The sequence below is a fragment of the Manis pentadactyla genome, chromosome 1, assembly GCF_030020395.1.
Source record: "Manis pentadactyla isolate mManPen7 chromosome 1, mManPen7.hap1, whole genome shotgun sequence".
In the NCBI taxonomy this organism is placed as follows: Eukaryota; Metazoa; Chordata; class Mammalia; order Pholidota; family Manidae; genus Manis; species Manis pentadactyla.
This window is the reverse complement of record NC_080019.1, coordinates 5,592,100-5,610,814: the sequence shown is the minus strand read 5'-3', so window position 1 is coordinate 5,610,814 and position 18,715 is coordinate 5,592,100. Positions and strand designations below refer to the sequence as shown.

Sequence of the window (18,715 nt, the reverse complement as noted above, 5' to 3'; positions counted from 1 at the left end):
CCTTTTATGTGCAGTGCTGTGAGGCCAGGCTGGAGCCCGGTGCCAGGTGGGGGGGTCCCACCTAAGGGCTCTTCCCCTCCAGCTGGCCTTTTGGACCAGGGAATGTTGGGCTGAGCCTGGTGACAGTGCACTGATTCTAGAGTCACCTTTCGGACCAGTCCTCTCGATTCAGTGTGACTTTCAAGAGGCAAGCGAAATGATGTGTGAGCTGGCTGGCCCGGGTATCCGGACCGCCTCAGTGACCTTACATGTCACACAGTTGTGTCCTTTCCAGCGGTCCCAAGATGAGTGAGACGTCATCTCTTCCGATCCTACAGAGATGCTGTGCAATGAGAAATTCAGGGAATAGTCTCCCTATCTTTCCTACGAGGACACCAACTTGGAGAGCTTAGGGGACTCACCAAAGTCACACAGTGGCTAGTGGTGGGTCCCGGGCCTGACTCTAAGTCCAGGGCACTTCCCCCGCTACCACTGACCCTGCAGTTCCTCCAGGCGGTGGGCAAAGCCGTGACCACGGGTGCCTGATGCATGCACGGTGGGCCACGATGACCTTATCAATAAGGTGACTTTCAAGAGAAGATTTGAAGGAGATGAAGGAGTTGGTCTTGAGCTCTCAGAGGGCAGGGAATTTCCAGGTGGAGGGAACAGCTAGTGCAAAGGCGCCTTGTGAGCAAACGTGCCGGCACAGTCGAGGAAGAGGAGGAGCCCTCACACTGGAGTGCTTGGGAAGGGATCTGGGGGAAGCCAGCCTGGGAATCTTCCTACTCAGCCCCTTGCCAGGGATTCTAGCCCAGGATGGAACTCCCTAATGGGATGGAATCTCCCTCATACTTAGCTGTTCTGCCAGAGTCAACTCAAACAGACGGCTGCTGTATGTGTTACAGCAGATGGGACACACGCTCTCTCTCCCACCCCATCCTGACCAGCGAGGTGGAGAGGAAGTCGATTGTCATGCACACATGGGGCTTCAGGGACCTTGGGTCTAGGCCTGGCTCTATCACTTACTATTGGGCTGCTTCGGTCAAATATCTAATTCTTTTGTGCCTCAGTTTCCTTATCTACATATTGCGGGTACTAATATCTACCACCATGCGTTGTCGTGAGGATTAGAATTAATGCCTATAAATGTCTGACATGAAGTTTGGTGCAGAGGAGGCACCCAGTAAGTGATGTCTCTTACCATGCCTGTGCCCGGGGAGCTTACTTTTCACCTGCATTGCCTGAAAAAGGTCTGCCTGTCACTCACTGCAGTCCAGCACCCAGCACGAGCAGATGCTGAACAATGGAGCCAGCAGGACTCTGGAATATCCCAGCTGCCTGGTTTGTCTTCTTTGAACACAAGGTAGCTCGGACTGGAATCTGACACCCAGAAAACAGGATGGCACATGGAGCAGACAGACATGCCCATGGTCGGGCACAGGCTCAGAGCACTTTCCGGCAGGCAAAGCAGCAAGCCACCTCGGCAAGGTTCTCTGCCATCTACTGAATGACATCTTGGGATCAGGACTCTTTCTGGTTCCTGGAGAGCTGGTGTGGACAGGGAGAGGGCACACAGAGATGGGCTTCCTTACTGCACTCCAGGATGAGAGAACTGAGCTACAGATGACAGACTGATGAACAGCCAGGGCCATCACGTCTGCACAATCCCCAGACGAATCAGGTTCATGTTATGTTTCACGATCTAATCAAAATGTTTAGCAAACAGAACCAAACCTCCTTGAATCATGGTTGTTTGTGATGATGCCATAGGCTTATGAAGAGGAAAGAGAGAGACAGAGAGAGGGGAGGAGGAGCAGGAAGGGACGAGGGGAAGTGGGAAAGGCAGCAGAGCGAGCGAAGGGAAATGCTCAGAATGGCGCTGTGGTCTAGATGTGTCTTGCCTCCCAATTTCACATGGTGAAGTCCTAACCCCCAGTGTGCTGAGATTTGGAGGTGGAGCCACTGGGAGGTGATTAGGTGAAGAGGGTGGAGTCCTCATGAACAGGATTAGTGCCCTTAACAAGGCCCCAGAGAGCTCCCTTGCCCCTCCTGCCACGTGAGGGCACAGCAAGAAGGTGCCCGCTGTGCCCCAGGAGGCAGGGCCTCGCCACATACTGAGCCTGTACCTGGATCTTGGACTTTGAGCCTCCAGAACGGTGAGAAGCACATTTCTATTGTTTATAAGTGTCCCAGTCTGTGTTATTTGTCAGAGCAGCCTGGTTGGACCGAAAGGGACATGTTCTTCCTCGGCGACCTTCCAGGAGTCAGAGCCCATGTAGGTGACCAAGACCGCCACCGTGAACTAACAGCCTAACTGTCCCCCTGCCCCCACACCCCCTGATGAAGGCCCTGGACCCCCAAGAGGGCCAGGCGGCGGGGGCGCTAAGAGCTCTGCGGCGAGGCCTACCCCTGCACACCCCTCTCAGGACAGCTGCTGAGGCCTTCTCTTCACAGGACCCGCTCTGTTCTCCCAGGACATGACCTCACTTTCTGAGCCAGTTTCCCCTGTGGGCATTTCTTCATCCTTGCAAGACAGAGCCCATGGCACTGACGGGTTTGGATTCTTTTTGAAGTTTCCCAAGGGGATGATCATGTATTGGCAGCTGGGAGAGAGCAGCCCCTTAGAGTGACTGTAAAACCCTGTCAGACCCCAGCCCATCCAAGGGGCTCTTTGTACTCTGAGGTCCCATCATGCCAACGACTCAGGCCTATGGGATTGCAGGGTCTAAAAGAAATCAGCTAGAGCCGAAAAGAAATCAGGCAGAAGTCAAGTTTAAGATCCAAACCTTTAAATACCATAATTCTTCTAACTATGCCTTTACAAGACTTCCTGCCATCAGAAGAACCATTAGATTTTTAAGAGAAACTCACAAACATGCTCACACAAATATATCCAACCACTCAAAAATACCAGGTTCTGGGCTGATAATCATGCTTGTGAGACCTGACTTAAGGGTTACAAGTGAGTAATGTTTATAAATCTGGTCAGATGTACCTATTTAGGTCCTAGAATAAGTAGATTCTCTTGTCTTTCCTTCAAGAATGAGTTCTGTTTCCCTCCTCCCCACAGTACGCACACCTCTAACTCAAATTGATACCCCTCATCTGAATGAGCCGGGGCAAACCAGACCACCCAGGGCAAAATGCTGTTCTGATGCTCCACCCTGAGGTCACCAGCCTCTTGTCTGTCTCTCTTAATAGATTCCAAGCCCCAAGAGGTGAAGGACGGTGTCTTCCTTGGAAAGATTCCGAGGGCCCAGCACAGGGCTGGAACCTGGTGGTACCTGATCGGGGATGCTTGTCTAAATGAACAGACGAACAAATGCTCACACATTCTTATAAACCCTTGTGCTAGTTTCTTCTGCTTGAGAAGGAATGGGAAGGATTCAGGCTAAGCCAGGCAGGCCAGGAATGTTCTGGATGGGCAGCTGGTGATGGGGTGGGCAAGTTGAGAGCTGGGCCTCTGTCCTCTCCCATCCCAGGAAAGAGCTTGATGGAGCTCCCTCCATTCATCTTACCTGTTGTCTGCCCACCGCTGGCCTCCTGCACAGACCACATGGACGGCAAGGGGTCTCTGCCTGCCATCGGGGGGCCTGGGTGACCAGGCTCACTTCTAAGGAGCTGAAAGGGACCTACTGCATCTCCGTTTTCAGGAAATCACAAGGGCAAACTTTCCTGTGTCCTGTCTACAGATGGGGAGGCTGACACCAGAGAGGCCACTTCCCAAAGGGCCCCCGCATCTCTCACGGGAAGCTGGCCACTAGCCTGGGGCTTGTCATTCCTCCAGCCCTGAGCTCAGGAACAGAGCGCACGGCGTTTTCCACTCGGTAGTCACCACTTGGGAAAATTCCATGACTCGGCCCACCTTCTCCCAAGGCTTCAGCAAGGGTGTGGGAATTCAGCCCCCCTGGCTCTGGGCTCCTGTAGGCTGGAAACCCTCCGAGGGTCCTGCCTGGGAGGCTGTTTGGGGTTGGTGCGTGGGGCCCAGGGCTGAGGCAAGACCTAAGGAGAAGGGAGCTGTGCGGGCGAAGCGGCGGTGACCCGTCTCCTGGGAGGCCCCGGGGACTGAGGCGCAGAAGGCCGGGGCGACCTGGGTCTTGTCTTGGCTGCCTCGGTGCCTGAGCCTGCTGGACCCCGGGCTGTCTGCCACAGAGCCCCACTCCAGGGTGGTCCAGGGGCAAAGGTTTGGGGGCCTTTGGCTTTAGTTTTGGCTCCATTTCTTTGCAGATGCGAGGAATTTGAAAAATAAGAAAGAAACAAAAAGTTTATAAACAGAAGAGAAAATAACGATCATTCATATTCCCATCACCCCAAATGAACTCTAATTTGCTTGTATATTTTTCCATCCTATATATTGTCTTAAAAAGGATACTGGTTGCAAGTAAATTAATTCTTCTCCTTCAAAAATTAGAACACTATGGATAAGGCTGAGTCCCTCCTGACCAGCCAGCTCCTGTCATGTGCCCCTCAAACACCACCTCCATCCAGCCCCTCGCCCCCGGAGATAATCTCTGCTCTGTGTCTGGGGTGCATTTCCCTTATTCATGGTCTACTTTTACACACTTGAGTGCACAAAGCACACACAGGTCATTTTGTTGGTTTGTATTTTCTCATAATGGTGCAATCCTGTATGGCTTGCTCTGCGCTCTGTGGTTTTTCCCCTTGATAGGTGTTTGATGTTGGTACACGGGGATCCGACCCACTTCAGGGACCCCTCCTCCCTGATGGGCAGGTCCGTTGTTTCTGGTCACAGATCACCAGGGTCATCCTCAGCAACCTGTGCTTCTCTAGGTCCCTGGAGGCGACACTGTGGGCGATGGCCCTTTCCTTAGCTGGATACTGAGCGATTCCCTTCCACATAGCAAGGTAGCCATTTACATCCCAACCAGTAGGACCCGTTTCCCCATTAACCAGGCCAGTGCCTGACACTGTCTGACCTTTTCTGTATGTGATGGGGAGAATGGTATCTCACCACCACTGCATTTCTCTGGTGACCACTGAGGTTGAGCATATCATTTACTTATTTTTTCTATATGGATGTCTGAATACACAGCATCATTTATGTAATCATTTCTCCTTTCTCCACTGGTTTAAAATGCCAACATTTCATGCCCTTCACATCCATATAGGCACAGATCGTTCTATTCAATTCTATTGATCTAGTTGTCTACTCCCAAATCAATCAATAACACACTGTTTTGATTATCATAACTTTGTAATAAATATGCTGGTACCTGTCTTAGACATTTCTGGCTACTATAACAGAGTACTATAGACTGGGTGGTTTGAATAACACATACTTATTTCCCACAGGTCTAGAGGTTGGGAAGTTCAGGATCAAAGTGCTGTACGTCTAATGTTTGGTGAGGGTGCGCTTCCTGACCTGCAAACCTATTGTGTCCTCACATGGCAGAGAGGGAAATAATCTGTCTTGTGTTTCTTGTTGTGAGGGCACTTTCAGATTCATGAGGCCCCGCCCTCAAGGCGCATCTCCTCCCCAAGACCGCATTCCCTTACACCATCCCCTGGGGGTTAGGGTTTCAACATATGGACTTGGGGGGAATGCAAATATTTAGTCCCTGGCAGTGCCGGAATAAGTCTGCTAATCCCTAGGGCAATTCTATGAGAGTATTGTTTTCTTTATAGAGATGAGGAAATTGGAGCCCAGAGAGTTAAAATGATTTGTGCTTGGCCTGTCTCACCTGGTGCCCAAGACCAAAAGGGGCTCCGACAGGGCTCTGCTGATGCTGACATTTCCCCAGGCTTGAATTTCCCCAGGCCTCGCCACCCTTGGGAATGGCCACGACTGTGGTTCGTGATGGCAATAGCCGGGGAGCCCCGTCCCTGAGCTCCTGGGGTGCACCAAGGAGGCTGCGTCCTACAGCACACAGCACCCCCCCTAACAGGACTAACTGAACAACCCCGGAGCATTGGAGGGACAGTTTTGTGACCTCGGGGAACTGGGCTTCTTTGAGCAGCGGGTCTGTTTCTCTCTTTCCGGGCACTGTGACCCTTGGACTGTGACTCTCTGCTCTTCACTCTGCTTCTGGGACACTGAGCCAAGCATGTGGCCCTCCTCTGCAAGCGGAGGGGACATCAAGGCAGGCCTTTGCTTTTGGCCCACCGTCCTGTCTCCTGGCTTCACCTCACTGCTCTACTCTTATTCTCCCCTTTGACTCACTTTCCCCCATCTGCTTCACAACTGTTTTACTTTGGTGCATGGTAGATGCGTGTCTTTCCAGACGGCAGTCCTTTTTGGAACACGGCAGGAAGCGTTTTATAAATGAAAAGCCCAAGTGCAGCCTTTCAGGGTTGGTGGGAGCTATCTGGGGCCTGCGCCCCTGGACTAGGAGGTCCCAGGCCTTCCAAAGGCTTCCTCCGCTCTCGGGGGAGAATTCTCCAGAACCCAGTCCTGGACGCTGCTGTGCCTGTGCAGCCCCAGCATGCTTCTCCGTCCCGGTGGGGTTTGGTCTGCATTCGCTGAGTGACCGGCTTGGTCTCAGCTTTTACTGCCTCCCTGTGCAAGTCTGGGACCCCGCCGGCCACCCAGCCCTGAAGGAGCATCGCCCGACTCAGCCATGACACACAGGTGGGCCCCCGCAGGCCCTGGCGGCCCTCGGCATCCAGGAGGGCCAGGGTTGCCAAGCTGCAGACACTGCTGATCTTGCTTCAAACTACTGAGAAAGTCTGATTTGTGGCAGCTCGTGCTCAGAGTTTCAGGCCCCCGGAACATCTGCTCTCAACTCCCACCCGTGATTAGTGGGCCTGTGGAATGCGAGTCTGAGAAGAGCTTGAAGAGTGGAGAGAAAAAAGGACAGTGCCTGGTCCCGGGGGGCAGCAGTGGGGTGGGGCCCAGGGGCAGGTTCTACACCAGGCTCGAGTGGGCAGTCGTAGAGCCTGTAGGACCTGCTGATCCGGGGAGAGGGACGGAGAGGGGGATGACTAGGTGCTTTGAGTGGAGCACCGTTGTCGGTGACAGCTTCGGGCACTTGAGAACCCTCTGAGGCTTTAGGTCTGTGTGAGGAGTTTTCTGGGGTGGAGGACGCCCCTTGTCCTGAAGGAGCTTTGATGAATGATAGGGGTCCCTAAGGGGCACCTGCTCCTCGCCCCGTATGAGATCCTTTCCCTTTCCAGCTCACCGGTAAGGCCCACAGCCCCTCTGTCCAGCAGATAACGTGTCTCCACCTGCAGCGGGGGGCAGGATGGCCGATCTGGGCGGGGCCTGGTTGGGCTCCTTCCCTCAGCGCCAGGCCTTGGCCTGGGATCCTGGCCGTGGGGCAGTGAGCCCTGGCCTGCCCAAGGGTCCAGCAGGAAGCAGCCATGCTCAAGGACCCAGAGTCCAGTGCTGTCTCAGTGCCACCAAACCAAGGAGGCCAGTGGCCAGTAAAGGACGCCAGTGTCATCCCACGGAGGGCAGTGTTCCAGTGTGGTGCGTCTGCTGCCTCATGCTTGGGGCACCATCACCCTGAACGACTCAGCCTCTGCTTCCGGCGACAGGCAGACATCCTCCGCGTGCTGGGAAGACATCCGCCAGCGGCTCCAACTTAGTGGGCTCAGTTGGGAGCGCGGGTGCTGGAGCCGGACTGTCCGGCTACCTGTCCCTGCTCAGCCTCCCACTGACCTTGTGACACCAGGCATCGTCATACCTCCTAGGGAATAGTAAAAGGAACCATCTCATGGTGTTTGAGACCGAAGGGAGATAATACCCAAAAGGACTTAAAACAGGAAGTGGCCATAGTACGTCACATTCTGGGGTGCTGGACATTAGGGCTTCAGCATATCAATTCTGGGGGAGTAGCAATCCAGCTGAAAACTAACCTATCCACAGAATTCTGAGATGCAGAATGCACAGGCTTTAGGAGGGTTTTGGAAATCACCGAGTCCGTTCCCTGCATTTCGTGGAGCCCTGGAGCCACGCGTCTGGGGTCACAGAGTAAGCTGGTGCAGAGCAGGTCCCGGAGTGCTAGGGCTGCCCTGCTCGGCTGTGCGGCCAGAGGGGGCGGGGGGCACTTGGCTTTCCCTGTTTGCTGCATCTCGCTCGGGTCTCCCCAACACATGCATATCTTAGTGGTCAGTTGGTAATGTATGGACGCTTATTACCTCAGCCCTCTCATAACTGACTCTCTTACTGCCAGGAATTCTCCATTACATTTCCGGGTGATCTTCTGCCCACTCTGAACAGAGGTTGTAACTCCAAGTCAGTAAAGCTGTAGTTTTTCACTTCTTGTCTAGAACCGATTCCATGATGTTTAACCCATAAAACTGCAGGTTTTCATCACCCCATCCCAGACCAAATCTGCCACCGCTATCTAACAGCCATCAAACCATTTGTTCCCACTAGAAAAGCTGTGGTTCTCATCATCCAAGCTAAGGGATACGGGTGGGGGCAGGATTCCCAAGCAAGGAGCCCACAGACTCATGGTCATTCTTACACAGCAGCGGTTTTTCAAGATTAAACATTTTCAACTTGTTGTTTGCCTTTTATCACTTTTCAGTGCCCTAAAATGGTTGTTTTTGACAACTGAGTCTACTTTTATATTTGTTTTGTCCAGACTGAGATGGTCCATCTTCTTATACCACCATCCTGAAGTGCGTCTTGGACTGGATTACTTTAATCTTTCTTCTGCTCAAATACTCAGTTGCCCACAGCTTTTGATTTTGATCAGAAGTGAACTGATGTCAGGAGGATAGTGTAGACACACAGAGGGAGAGCTCCAAATTTTGCATAAGTCACCTCAAATGTGCAAAAGTAAGTGGGGGAGCCAGTGAGGCTGAACACTGAACTGGGGGTTTCAGAATCCAGTCTCAGTGCAGCCCTGAAAGCTATCTCTGAGGTTCTTTAACACAAGTGTCTAAAAAGAACATCCCTAGCCTCCCCTCACACATCTCACTGCTTCTCACCTGCTCCCCTGGGTCCTTCTCCCACCTCCCCTCTGCCTTTCTCATGGATTCTATGACTCTGTGAGGGTGAAAATGGCTGAAATTAACTTTCACTTCTGCTCAGACATCTGAAACCTAACAGCAAGGTCATTTCCTTGTTCTTTTCTGAGTGGCTGCTGGAATACTTGTTGTTTTTGTCTCCTGACCCCTGTTTGTTGGAGGTGGACAGAAATGTAAAGGTTTTTTTTCCAGACACACAAAGGCCGGCTTATCCGGCATCTCCACTCCCTGTAAACTCACAGTCCCTCTCACTCCAACCTTGAAAAGATGAATCAGAGTCAGAGGAAAATGGATTTTCTCCTTAGGAAGGCAGATTTCCTGCTTCCCATTGTATTCTGTATATCCTCAGGTCCAAGCATACAGACACTGTCCAGAGGTCACTTATTTAGTCCCCACTGATAAAGACGTAAGATGTATTTCAGGCAGTCTCACTAGATCCTTGCCCAGTAAATGGCTTGACCGAGGTATCTGCTTCTGAGGGTTTGCAGGCTGCTTAGTTGCAAATCATGTTCAAAGCCATCTCCTTGGTAGCTTCCACCAATAATCCCTGATGGAGTTATTTCTCCTGCCTCTGTTCTAATACTGTGCCTTGTTGAGGCTTCTATGTTGCACATACCACACCCCATTATAGTCACCTGCTTACCAGACCCTCTTCCCAGACTCCTTAGGCTGAATCCCTCAGAGGAGAGTTATACCTGTTTATACCTTTACCCGCAGCCTCTAGCATGTGCTTACCACACAGCAGACATCCACAGAGGGTTTTTGTGTTAACTGAATTAATAAAACAAGACTGAAAAATCTCATCGCAAATCAGTAACTTTTTAAATCATAAGTTTAAAGAGTTTGGGATGCTTTCAATTTGTGTTTAATGTGCACGTCCAACTCTTAGGTGTCAGGAAGTGAATATAATAATAAATTAATAATAGCTATTATTCACTGAGCATGGCCGGTTCTGGAACTTTGGCTTTGACAAAGCAGTTTTAAAAATCAGATTTGGGACTTAGATTAGGCACACTCAAGTCAGCTACCAGTTAGATGGAGATAGCTTTTAGACATCAATCCATTTTTTTCTCCCAAACACCCTCTGGAGAAATGAAACAGTTGTTTTCAAGGAGACTACGAACCAAAACCTCTGTGGCGGCTGCTGTCGCTGGGAACTTCTGCCGGACAGCTCTCCCCTACCAGAACCTCACAGAAAATCATTGTCTTAGTCCCAAAATTTGAGGAAAGAAACTTGATGTGGAAACTGAGATGCTGAAACTGTGGTCCCAGGCCAGAAGCAGGAGCAGGCCTGCCTGAAATGCACAGGTTCCCAGACTAAAGGCAGGAGAGGAGCCTGGGATCTGTCCGTTGGATCCCTTTGGTCCCTGGATCAGGAAGCAGTTGGCAGCGGCTCACGGAGTCTGGCTGGACCAGCAAGCCTCCTGAGGCTACCTCAGCAACCGTCTGGGTCCCGTTTGTCCTTGGGCTGGTGGGACAGGAAAGCACCTCGCCACTCTAGATGTTAGGGTCCTTTCCCCAATGCCTCCATCACTGTCTGCTCCCCTGAGATTTCATAGCCAAGCAAAATAGCACAATTGATGAGGCTCTGAGCTCAGGATCAATGGCTGGCTAGAGGGTTACAAAAACAAGTCCGTCAGGAATTATCATTTATTGAGAGCCAATTCTGTGCCTGTCACTCACATCCAATCATCTGAGCTCAAAGTGTCTATGGGCTAGATATTATTAGCGCTATTTGGGAGCTAAAACAAAAGCCACAAGGCTGAGAGAATGGCCGGCCTGGCCACACAGGTAGCACCAGGCTGCAGAGCCCAGCCCTTTCTTGTCCTGCAGATGAACGCTGCATGGCTGAGAAAAATACCTTACAGAGTTAGCTTGGAGGGTGACTAACTGACAGGCTCCCTGCAAGAAAAACACCACCTGTGTTGTTAAACCAAAACCCCATGAGAAAACTTTCTGGTGGCAGAGGGTCATTGTGAACTTGGCCAGAGAAAAAGCAGCTGCCGCGGTCCTTCTTCACAGGCTGTCCTGGGGCCACGCGGCCCTGCAGAGCCGGGGAGCCCAGGCCAGCCTTCGCGGCGCTCGGTGGGAGGGGCGGCCTCCTTGGGGGCGGCTGGCGAAGCTCTGACCACAGACCGTGGAGCCTGCCACCTCCGCCTCGTGCTAGCCGCCACCGGCAGGAAGCCACGAGCTGCATGAGCTGACGGGGCCGACCGGGATGGGCTTTTTCTGTAGGACCGTGTCAGGCGTTGCTGGTTCTATCTAGAAGGCCGCTGCCTCACGAGGGCCCTGGGATTCGAAGAGCGATGATGAAAAGCCGCTGAGCACTGTGCCAAGGTAAGGCCGAGTCTTCCGCCCTCTTCACCGTCTCATTTCCTTAAACTGTGCAAACAGTGCTTGGAGGCCTGTAGTTGGAAAGTGGGCAGGAACATCACTATGCACAGCATAGACATAATGGGACGTGAACCACAGCTGTGAATAGATTGCCGTTATCATTTGTTCATTTCTGTTGTTGAGAGTTTTTTTTGTACAGGAAAGTTTTGATTTATGTATCCACCAGGGTAGGTCAGCTTCTGCTTCTTGGGCTTCCTAAGGCTGTGAACGTGCCAGAGAGGAAAGAAGAGAGGAGGCTGTGGGGTGGGGATGCGGTGGGCACACATATGCCAGGGGCCCTGGACGGGTTCCTCAGCCTCTGTAAACGAGGGTGTGGCATCCTCGGGGCATGGGGGACGGAGGCCAGCAGCGGCGCCTGGGAGAGTGCACCTCAAGGTAAACGACTGGTCGGCACTTTTGTTTTATTTTGATTTTGAATAAGGTTTTCCATTTTTCAGACATTTAGTGGGGGGTTGGGGGGCAGGTGATGGATTAGGCTTAATGATGACCTTTTTGGCTAAGAGATCTGTCTGGCCAACTGTGAAAAGGAAAGAACTGTTGATAACATGTTTTCAGTGGATTTTTAAAATGCTAGGGTGACAACTTTTCCAGTCATGTGCTAATTGGCCCCTGCCTTTAGCCTCAACCATCCACATTACCAAGGACTTAAAGAACTGTTGGTGTGGTGCGTCTGTGGCCATAGAGAGGAATTCCTCCTGGCTAGGCAGGTACTCCTCCCTCCTGCAGGGAAGCTTGGTTCCCCTCACCCCGAGCAGGGCCTGGACTTGGAACAGAGCATGGAAAGGGACAAAGAGTAACTCTATGGTGGGGACCCCCAGCACACACCACCCTGAGCAGGGGAGCAGGGTTAACACGCCAGGGGAATAAGTCATGTCGTATTTTGTACGTTCTGCTCAGGTGCAAGGAGAAAGGAATTTTACCTCTCTGCTATTCTCCCGAAACCCAAATCCCAGTCTAGTCATGAAAAATCACCATGGGACAGGCCATACCATATTTGACCTTCAAATTTGTCAAGGTCATGACAATAAAGAGGAAAGATGGGGAAACTGTCACACATGGGAGGAGAGCAAGCAGACGTGACAGACAACTGTATCCACAGCCACACCCTGGGTTGGACTGGATCCTGGAACCAAAGCATAAAAGTCACTAGTGAAAAATAGCTGAACTGTAAATGAAGTCTGGAGTTTAATTGAAGTCAGTGTGCCGCCGTGAAATTCTCACTTCTGTCAAGGGCTTGCTGGGGAGGTGCGACGTGAACACCCGGGGTAGCCGAGGGAAAGGTGTACGGAAAGTCTCAATACTGTCTTTGTGGTTTTTCTGTAAACCTAAATTTATTCCAAAATAAAAAGCTGAAACAATTTATACTCATCCTGCCTTGGAGCAAAAGTGGTCAAAATCTGAGCAAGCTTGGGAAAACTGGTATACATGCTGTGTGGTCCCCACCCCCTTTTCGAACATTCTGGACACAGCAGGTCTTCGCACTTTTTACCCTTCTCGCTCCCAGCCCCACCTTATTCCTGGAAAGCTCCATCTTTCTCTCTTCTTGTTGTATTTCTCAACCCTGTGTCAGGGGTTTAGAGCCAAGGAGCCCACCCGTGTCCACCCAGCAGAACTAACTGAGCTGGTTCGGGCTCTCGGGCCTCCACCCAGCACCCAACCTGACCACCCGGCAGTAAGGAAGCAGAAGGCCGAGGATGGAGGCGAGGGAGGGCGCGGAGCCCGCACGGAGTATCTGAGCTGAATCCGCAGTCCTCTGCGCGCAGCCATCCCCACAGAGCCTGTGGCCAGCCGAGCAGCTCCGAGCCATGCTGGGCGACACCGCCCTGCCGGCAAAGCTGTGGCCTCAGGGATGTCAGGTGGGACTAGGGAAGCCAGCTCCCGCTTGAGGGACAACCTGGCCTCGGGAGCCCACCGGGCTGCCCTAGCACAGGCAGAGCAGCCAGACGAGGCCACCGGGGGCCAGCACCCTGCTCAGAAGGGCCAGGTGTATGGAGGGTAACATGAGAGGCAGAGAAGCTTGACAGCCCCCCCAACCCCACACTCCCTGCAGGCCAGCAGAGCAGGTGTGCCCCGGGTTGAAGTGATGTCTCTGCCAGATTAGAGAAACGCTTCGGAAGCAGGTGAGAAAGAAGGAAGAATTATAAAGCTGTAGGAAGACAGCGCTTAGATGAAAATCACAACAGGGGAGATCAAAACTACAGAGCTGTGATAACCCCGGGCCTGGAGCCCCTTTCCTGCCACGTCTCCTGCTCCCCCACTGCCAGCCCCCCTGCTTTGACCACACCGGCCACGCACTGCTTCCAGAACGCACGGTGCTCTGGCTAGCCCCTCTGCCGGGATCCTCTCCCACTTTCTCTTCTAGGCACATCCCATGGGTTCTAGTCCTTAGGACCAGTGCCAATATCTTCTCTTTGTCACCAGCATCCCCCTGAACCTCCAACACATGCCTAGAGCCATTTGTTTGCAGGCCTCCAGGCCCTTGGACCTCCTCCAGGACAGGGGCCAGGCCCTCCCTCCACACCCCTCTGTATCCAGCATTCAGAGCACTGCCTGACATAGGGTAGGTGTCCTGTGAAATGCTCTTGTGTTAGAGAAACAAAGACAGATTCCGGAGGGCAAGTGAAGCTTAAGACATGAAGAAGAAAGCTTGGAGGAGGGAAAGCACGGAACATTTAATCATCGCCTTCGGCCACAACGAGCTCCAGTGCCGTTGCCATGCAGGGGTCTTAATGCAGACCCTTGCAGAAGCAGATGGGGTGTCACTAGGCTTCTGCTCCCTGCAAGGTGGTGTGGGCCACAGGCAGGTGCCTGGCCCTGGGGCCACCAGTTCTTCAGTGGGACCCGGCTCTGCCTCTTGACCCTTGGGTGGGTGTGAGCAAACGGTCTAGCCCTCTGTAAAGTGAGAACAGTTGACCAGCTCCAAGCACGTATGTGAGAACTCAGTTGAACAAGATGATCAGAGCGTGGCGGCGGAGGCACAGGGGAGGCCCTGCCATGGTTCCAGCTGTTGTTGCCTGAGCTCCCACCCCATGGGCCTCTGTGTGGCTCACGAGGGCTCCTGCACCAAGGGGCCGATGCTTCCAAAGCCGCGTAAGAGAAGGAGGTTCTCCTGGGGGCCTTGTCGCTGCCACTCTCGGCTGGCCTCCTTCACACCTTGATACCTGGGCCTCCACCAGGGTGAGGCAATTGAGGCAACTGGTGTGCAAAATTTAAAGAGGCCTTCAGGGTCACTCAAAGCAGAGAATGCTCGTGTACATTCATGCAGTGTCTATAAGGGATGAGATGATCTGTGTTTGTAAGGGAATGAGATGATCTGCACTTGATGGATTAAGTCAGGAGCTCTGATCTCCAAGACCCCTGGTGAGTTTCACAGGCCCAGGAGCTGCTTGAACTTGTATGCCAGCGTTTGTGGGCACACGCTTCTTTTGCAAAGAGTGTGTATGGCTTTCATCAGATTCCTACAAGGGTCTGCCACCCAAAATATGTGGACTTGCCAGGTGCAATATTTAGTAAGGATAATTTAATTTTATTTCTGTGTGTTACGGGTACGAGGAAGTGGAAAGAACTTGTGTGTAGGAGGAAGACAAAGCAGCTATGGCTGAGAGGGCCCATAGCAGAGAGGTTGGGGGCTGGCTTTGGGGCCAGAGGGCCTGAGTTCAAGGACTAGCCCTGGCTGTGTGACCTTGGACAAGTCTCCAGATGTCTTTGTGTGACATAATAGTTTGACCTCACTCTGTACTGGCTGCCCTTACCTAACTTACTTTGCCCTGGAGTGTTACTTCTTTATTTGTTGATAATAGCATGTCCCAGGGTTATAAGAATTAAACTCCAAAGCCTTATTTCGTAGATGAGTTGAAACTGAGTACTACACAACAGTTCCCTCTAGATTCTGTTCCATTCTCCAGGTCAGAGTGAGGAAAGGCACACTTCACATTGTAACTTCTTTGATTTATTTTTATGCACAGTGTTTGTTTTGAAATCCGAGAAGGGAGAGCATGGTTTTGTGATGTTTCTCAGAGGAGGAAATGAGCTTAATAGGATTAAGGAACAGGAATGGATATTTCGGGTGTTCTTCCTGTTTGGCACCATTCCGTCTTAGAGCCGCATGTGTCACGGTCGCAGCTGGGGTGCCCACGGACTTGCCCGCCTGAACCAGGCTTGGGCATCCTTTCTTGGTGAGGCTGCCTTCCTAGGCTTGTGCTAAAGGTGCTGTTAGGCACAAGATAGGAACTCAGGGTGGCATGATTGCTGCCATGTGGCTCAGACCACCCTGAGAGGAGCCGAGGGTGAGTTACCTGGGAAACCCGCACTTCCTGGGAGCAATGACCCGCTTACGGACCCTTGCTCTTCTATCCCCTAGCTTCCCACTGTCTGCTTTGGGCTCCGGGACATGTAGAGCCCAATTTGCATCTAACCATTAGCGTTTGGGTAGCCCCATCTCACAGTGTGCATTCTTATGTACCCGCTTTACCCGCAAATTTGCTTTTCTGCCCTAACTTGCCCTTTGATCTAATTTCTTCATCTATCTTTCTCTCCTATCATTTCATATTTATTTCTATAAGTCACCTCAAATTTTTTTGGAAACATATGGAAGTGAATAAATAAATAAACCAAACAAGAAGCCACTTTTGAAAAGGCACTTGATGCATGCATGGTATGGGTGCTTGGTAAGAATTAGTCCCCATTCCATGTACAGAACATAGAACAATTCCATATTCTTTTTTACCAAGGGGGCCAGACTATGGTGACATATTCAGCTGTGAGTCCATTGTAGTTACACAGACAGCCTGTTTGAACTGCTTAGTCTTACAGACATTCCACCTTATATTGTTACAAGGATTATCTATGATAATATCATGTTAAGATTCCTTTTTATTCCCTGACATTTCTATAATCAAATTTTTAAATAAAATAAATTTTTTAAGCACTGCATTTGAAGATAGAATCAAAAGTAATAATCCATTTCATGATTTTATTTTCACAGTTTTATGGGAAAGGGGGAAGGCTCTTCCTCTCCTGTACCTTCATGTGGAAAAGAAATCATTCCCATTCTGTGGTGTCTGTCTCTGTGTCTGATGGATACCTGGGCACCTGTTGCTGCAACGGGGGATGTGCTCAGTTAAGGCGCATGCCTTCTGGATTGAAAGCAATAAAATGCCAATAAACATTTAACAAATGTCCAGGAAACAAATGTCCACATATGTTTATTATATATGTTTATTATAAATGCCACTGGCACGAAGGATGTGTAATAATTTACAAATAGTAATACAATATACAATATCCTTTATTATAAATACCATTTAGCTAGTTGATTCTCCAAAGAAAGCTTTTGTTGACTTTCGCCAGACTTCCCTACCTACAGTCTGACTGTGGTTGTAACTGATGCACACGAGTCACTAGGGCATGAACGCTCGTTGATGTTTTCATTTTCTTAAGACGTGAGACCAAAGTGAAACAATATAGGCCTGTCGGAACTCCCTCATTTCTCAGTGATGTGGCCAACTTCTTTGCTAAATTGGATAATAGTTTTTAATTACTCTAAAATATTTCCTCAGTTTTGGGGGTTGCTATTCACAGCTACAAGCAGGACACATTTTTAAGTTACACTTACATTATTAACATTTTTTGCATCACTGTATTAAGTCTGAAGAATCAACACCCGATTTGTAGCACTTGCCTATTTCTACTATGTGCACACTTGCCCCATAGCCAGCTTCAAGCAGCCCACAGGACCTGGCTGAACATGAACTTGGGAAGAGACACACAGTAGGACTCTTTATATGGTATTTCTACCCTACAGAGATGAATGGCTGATAACCTCAAGAGCAGGGATGATAGTAAAATGTAGTCAAATAACTAAGAAATGATGAAGTTTGAGTATTTCTTACCTTTGTTTTGAATATAATTCTGTTGATTATATTGTATAGAATTTAATCTTATAGCTTTATTTCTGAATAACGATGTGCTTGACAAATGGCTCACAGAATTCCCCCACATTTAACAACTGGCTCTCACAAACCATCACAAGCTGGCCGCAGCTCACAGTTGACTAAGAGGCAGAACATCTCAGTCCCGACCTGCAGGTCAGCATCTGTCTGCATCGGGTTTTGCTCAGCAGGGACAAGCGGGGAGTAACCTGAGAACAGCCTGTCTCCTGGGCTTCCTGAGTCCAGATACTGGCAGAGAAGCCCAGGGACCCAAGCGGCCCTGCTGCGTGCCTGGGGAGAGAGGGGTGCACGTCCCTGGACGGAGACCCCCGCCCTGCAGCTGCCGCGTCCCTGTGCCATTGCCGTAGTTGGCCACCTGTCTCTTGGCGAACCTGGGCCCCGCTGAGTCTCAGGAGGCCTATGAACTCCCTGAACCTGTACGCTAGCCTTTGTGGGCGGTACAAACCTTCTGCAAAGGTTTATAGTTTCATCAGGTTTTATCAAGTCAGGAAGGCTTGGGGCTGCTGGCACCGGGAAGGCTGGCTCCTGCCTGACCCCCGCGGGAGAGGGTAGCCCCTCTGTGAGCTCCCGAGTCCATGCGGGACCCTCCTCCTGCTCCAAGAACCACTGCAGGGAGGCCTTTGCCGCATGTCAGCCGAGGTACCGGGCAGAGGTCCTGCCTGGAGTGGACCCGGGCTCGGGGAAGTGCGGGGCGAGTGTTAGGGAGAGGCTGAGGCTGGCGGGGAGATGCCCAGCAGCGATGGGGGGTGTCTCTGCGCCCCTAGTCCTGCCAGGGCCCGCCCTAGACTGAAGCTGCTGGTCCCCAGGGCTGTTGGCGGAAGGGGCTGGCTGCCAGCCTCCCCTCCTGCGCAGGTGACCCTTCCCAGCTCGTCCTCTCCGCCTTGTCACCAGGACAAGTGCCCTCTGCCGACGAGCAGAGGGGAAGCGGAGCCAGCAGCCGCAGAGAGGCTGGTGCTCAGAGACGTGAGGCAGGCCTGAGGCTGGCACCCCCTCGGAAGGGCCCTGGCCTCCGCAAGCCCTCGTTTGCTGGCATGGCAGGTCCCTCACAGAAAGCGCACACTCCTTTGTGGCCTAAGAAACAGGGTTTCAAGCCCTTCTCCATGAGGCCCCTGAGGAGGGTGGGCGTGCCCTGCAGTGGGCGCCACCAGCACTCACCGCCTCCTTGCAAGGGCTCTGCACTGGCTCTCGGCGGCGGCACCCTGCTTCCTGCTTCGCAGTCAGGTTCCCCTAATAGCTGCTGCTGGGAAAACCCCTCTTCTGTGGTGCTGTACCCCTCCCGTCCCCACTCCCTCCTCCCTCCCCACCTCCCACTCGCCCTCCCTCTCCCCCTTCCCTACCCAACTCCCCAGCCCCCTCCTCTGCTGTCCCCCCTTTACTCCTCTGTCCCCCCCACGCCCCACTCCCACCTTCCCTCCCCACCCCACTGCTGCTCCTCCCCCTCAGTTCCTATT

At 51.8% G+C, this 18,715-nt stretch overlaps 1 protein-coding gene across 2 annotated transcripts in view; it reads left to right on the top strand.

The window, feature by feature from the left end:
- Nucleotides 1-10,911: 10,911 nt before the first annotated feature.
- BLK (BLK proto-oncogene, Src family tyrosine kinase) overlaps nt 10,912-18,715 on the top strand; it is a 61,755-nt gene continuing 53,951 nt past the window's right edge. For both annotated transcript variants that reach the window (XM_036889106.2, XM_036889104.2), the window contains exon 1: nt 10,912-11,256. The gene's annotated coding sequence lies outside the window, so the exon portion shown is untranslated. The remainder of the gene's footprint in view (nt 11,257-18,715) is intronic.